This window comes from Triticum dicoccoides, chromosome 1A (genome assembly GCF_002162155.2).
Source record: "Triticum dicoccoides isolate Atlit2015 ecotype Zavitan chromosome 1A, WEW_v2.0, whole genome shotgun sequence".
NCBI classification, from domain to species: domain Eukaryota; kingdom Viridiplantae; phylum Streptophyta; class Magnoliopsida; order Poales; family Poaceae; genus Triticum; species Triticum dicoccoides.
Genome location: NC_041380.1, coordinates 19,250,290 through 19,255,493, shown reverse-complemented (window position 1 = coordinate 19,255,493; position 5,204 = coordinate 19,250,290).

Genomic DNA, 5,204 nt, shown 5'->3' with positions numbered 1-5,204 from the left:
GATATGCTTAAAATGAATCCTTATGCTAAGTGCATGAAAGATATTGTTACTAATAAAATAAAGATACCGGAAGCTGAAATTTCCACCATGCTTGCTAATTATACTTTTAAAGGTGGAATACCTAAGAAACTAGGAGATCCCGGAGTACCAACTATACCATGCTCCATTAAAAGAAATTATGTTAAGACTGCTTTATGTGATCATGGAGCCGGTGTTAGTGTTATGCCTCTCTCTTTATATCGTAGACTTTATTTGAATAAGTTGACACCTACTGAAATATCTTTGCAAATGGCTGATAAATCAACTGCTATACCTGTCGGTATTTGTGAGGATGTGCCTATTGTAGTTGCAAACATTACTATTTTAACGGACTTTGTTATTCTTGATATTCCTGAGGACGATAGTATGTCTATTATTATTGGAAGACCCTTTTTGAATACTGCAGGGGCTGTTATTGATTGCACTAAAGGCAATGTCACTTTTCATGTTAATGGTAATGAGCATACGGTACACTTTCCGAGGAAACAACCTCAAGTTCATAGTATCAACTCTATTGGAAAAATTCCATCGATTATATTAGGAGGTTTTGAATTTCCTCTTCCTACTGTCAAGAAGAAATATGATATTCTTATTATTGGGGATGTGCATATCCCCGTTGAGATAACATAGTGTTATTCGAAATTTCTCCGGTTCCATGTTATTCGGAATGAGTTTGTTAACAAGACTTGATCAACCTTGTTAGTGGATTCCTTTTGATGAGCATGAGATGGATGAAACTAGAAGGCACAACCTTCTATACCCTCCTTTTACTTTCTGTTATTTATATTAAATAAAATAAAAATAATATTTTTCTGTCTATTATCTGAATTATCCGTGCAATATAAAAATACCCCGAAAATAAAAGTTCTCCAAATGCCCTGAAATTTAAATATGATTTTTTCTGGAATATTTGAGAATATTTGGCACTGAGAACACAGCAGGAGGGGCATCCACCTGGCCACGAGGGTGGAGGGCGCGCCCTACCACCCTGGGCGCACCCCCCTGCCTCGTGGGCCCATGGTGGCCCTCCTCCACTTATTCATACACCCACACACTCATTCTTCCTCCCACAAACACGATTATCCAGTTCAAACCCGAGTCCAAGCTCATTTTGCTGCCACTTTCGATCTCCTTGCTCAAAGCACCTCTCACAAAACTGCTTGGGGGGATTGTTCCTTGGTATGTGACTCCTCCATTGGTCCAATTAGTTTTTGTTCTAGTGCTTTATTCATTGCAAATTTGTGCTGCCTAGGTGACCCTGTTCTTGAGCTTGCATGTCAAATTTATATGGTCCCAAGTAGTTCTAATGCATGATATAGGCTCTAGGCACTTGTAGGAGTTGTTGCTATCAATTTTGTTGAGCTTGGCTCACTTTTATTTGAAGTTACTAAAAATTTCAGAATTTTTTCAGAGGAAGAAATATGTTTAGGAAAATGTACCAAGGTGTCTCTTCAAGGAAACAAGAGCCCAAGCTTGCAATGCATGATGCTGATGATGAGCCACCAAGGGACGCTCTAGTGCGACCCTGTGAATGGCCTTCAGAGGACTTCATGGATCGAGCGGGGATTAAGGAAGAATTTAACGTATATTTGTGTAACGCTGATCTTGTGAGCTTCGAGGAAGAAAAATGCCGTCAGTACCACTATCTCACTAGTTCCTTTGTGAGGAGGTTTGAATTTTCATCTTCATGTAATTCTCAAACTGTTCTGTTTGATCTTTATGAATATTCTTACACTATGGACTTAGAGGATTTTACCACTGCTTGCAAACTTCCACAATGGGGTAGTGTCAGGGAACCTCGCAAATCTGAATTTAGAAATTTTCTTGCTAGTATAACTGTGGGGGAATCTAGAGATATAATACAAGCTACCATAGGGAGCATTCACTTTCCTGCTATACATTATTTTGCTCTCTTCATAGGTAGATGAATTGATGGTAAAGATGAGGCATGTCACATGTGTGTCCCTTAGCTCAGTATTCTTAGGAGTGCAGTGTTAGGAGATAAATCTTATAATTTGGGAGCCATTGTAGCACGTAGGTTGCATCTTAATAGATTTAATGGAGATTTCTTTGGTGGAATTTATGCAACCCGCTTAGCTGATTTTCTTGGTGTAACTATACGTAATGATGATATTGAATTACCTCCTGCTTACCTAGACTTTAATGCTATGGTTCACCACCAGTTTGTTGAGAGGAATGAATCACCTCTCCAGTATCGCTTAATCTTTGACAGACATCGTGCTGTCCGTATTACTCTCCCTGCTCCTACCTTCTTTGTTTATCAGGCAAAAGGAAGACATTTTATTACCAGAGAGGAGGCAGATGAGTACGAGAGGAGGGCGGAGGCAGCTTGCCACCACGCTGCATCTCAGGAGGCAATAGCCGCTGCATCGCAGTACGACCCCAGCTACAACTATGGATATCCGCCAGGCCAACCGTGGCCATAGACCAACTTAGGCCAAAAGCCTAAGCTTGGGGGAGTACGCATTTCTCACCGACATTATATTCATGTTCACACACTCATTGCTAGATGTCGGTGCTCATACCTTTTCATTGTAATATCCATGCTAGTTTATTTTCTCTTTTTATGCTTTCTTCTTGTGTGTTTAATAAACCTTAAGAAAAACCAAAAAATTAGTTAGCTAGTTTTAATTTACATGCTTGTAGTAGTAATTAAAAAGAAAACCCAAAAAAAAATTCCTTTTCTTCTTTTGCTTGTTGGGAGCTTTCCCGTGTAAATAGTTTTATTTCTTTTCTTTTCTTTGGGGGTCGAAAGGAGAAGACCATGATTAAATTGTTGAAGTGGCTCTTATATGCATTATTGTTGATCTGACAAAAGAGCCCATATTGCCTTGTCTTCTCCTATTTATTGAATGCTTGCAGATTCCTGCTTAGTCCAATGCATGTGCACTATTATTATTATTATTATTATTATTATTATTATTATTATTATTATTATTATTATTATTCACAACATTCGGTCGTGCAAGTGAAAGGCAATTATGACGATATATGACGGACCGACTGAGATTAGAAAAGCTAGTATGAACTCGACCTCTCTTGTTTTTGTAAATATGATTAGTTCATCGTTCCCGATTCAGCCTATTATGAATAAACATGATTGCAGTGACAACTAGAGATCATAGTTTCTTGTGACATGCTTGATTAGCTAGGAGCTTATATTGCTTTACCTTGCGTGCCTACATGCTATTAAAATGGTTGTGATGTGGTATGATAGGGTGGTATCCTCCTCTAAATGATTTAAGTGACTTGAATTGGCACATGTTCACGCATGTAGTTGAAACAAAATCAACATAGCCTTCATGATATTTATGTTCATGGTGGATTATATCCTACTCATGCTTGCATTAGGTGTTGATTAATTTTAATGCATGTTCATGACTGTTGTCGCTCTCTAGCTGGTCGCTTCCCAGTCTTTTTCTAGCCTTCACCTGTACTAAGCGGGAATACTGCTTGTGCATCCAACTCCATAAACCCCAAAGTTATTCCATATGAGTCCACCATACCTACCTATATACGGTATCTACCTGCCGTTCCAAGTAAATTTGTATGTGCCAAACTCCAAACCTTCAAATAAATATCCTGTTTTGTATGCTCGAATAGCTCATGTATCAACTAGGGATGTCTCGATCTTCCATGTTAGGCGGGTTATTCTCAAGAGGAGTGGACTCCGCTCCTCACTCACGAGAAAATGGCTGGTCATCGGGATGCCCAGTCCCATGCTTTATGCAAACTAAATTAAAATAATTGCAAACAAAACTCCCCCTGGGACTCTTGTTAGTTGGAGGCACTCGTTGTTTGGAGCAAGCCATGGATTGATGCTTGTTGGTGCAGGGGGAGTATAAACTTTACCATTCTGTTTGGGAACCGCCTATAATGTTTGTAGCATGGAAGATATCGCCATCTCTTGGTTGTTATGTTGACAATGAAAGTTTACCGCTCAAAATATTATTCACCTCTATTTCAAAACCGAGCTCTGGCACCTCTACAAATCTCTGCTTCCCTCTGCGAAGGGCCTATCTATTTACTTTTATGATGAGTCATCATCCTCTTATTAAAAAGCACCAGTTGGAGAGCACCGCTGTCATTTGCATTCATTACTATTAGTTTACATTGAGTATGACTTGACTGGATCTCTTTTACCATGAATTACAATGTCTAGTCAGTCCTTGATCTTTAAAGGTGCTCTGCATTTATGTTTTGCAGTCTCAGAAAGGGCTAGCGAGATACCATCTTATTATATCATATTATGATTGTTTTGAGAAAGTGTTGTCATCTGAGATTTATTATTATTGCTCGCTAGTTGATTATGCCATTGATATGAGTAAACATGAGACCTATGCGTTATTGTGAATATGGTTAGTTCATAATCTTTGCTGAAAACTTGAATGCTGACTTTACATATTTACAACAACAAGAGCAAACAGAGTTTGTAAAAAATTTTCTTTATCACTTTCAGTTTATCAACTGAATTGCTTGAGGACAAGCAAAGGTTTAAGCTTGGGGGAGTTGATACGTCTCCGTCGTATCTACTTTTCCAAACACTTTTGCCCTTGTTTTGGACTCTAACTTGCATGATTTGAATGAAACTAACCCGGACTGACGCTGTTTTCAGCAGAATTACCATGGTGTTATTTATGTGCAGAAATAGAAGTTCTCGGAATGACTTGAAACTTCACGGAACGTATTTTTGGAAATAATTAAAAATCCTTGCAAAAGATGAAGAACAGGGGGCCCACACCCTAGCCACGAGGGTGGGGGCGCGTCTGCCCCCAGGGCGCGCCCCCTACCTCATGGGCCCCCTGGAGCTCCTCCGACCTCAACTCCAACTCTATATATTTGCTTTCGGGGAGAACAAATAAGAGAGAAGGATTCAACGCGTTTTACGATACAGAGCCGAAGCCAAGCCGTAAAACCTCTCGGGAGGGCTGATCTGGAGTCCGTTCGGGGCTCCAGAGAGGGGAATCCATCTCCATTGTCATCATCAACCATCCTCCATCACCAATTTCATGCTGCTCACTGCCGTGCGTGAGTAGTTCCATTGTAGGCTTGCTGGACGGTGATGGGTTGGATGAGATTTATCATGTAATCGAGTTAGTTTTGTTAGGGTTTGATCCCTAGTATCCACTATGTTCTGAGATTGA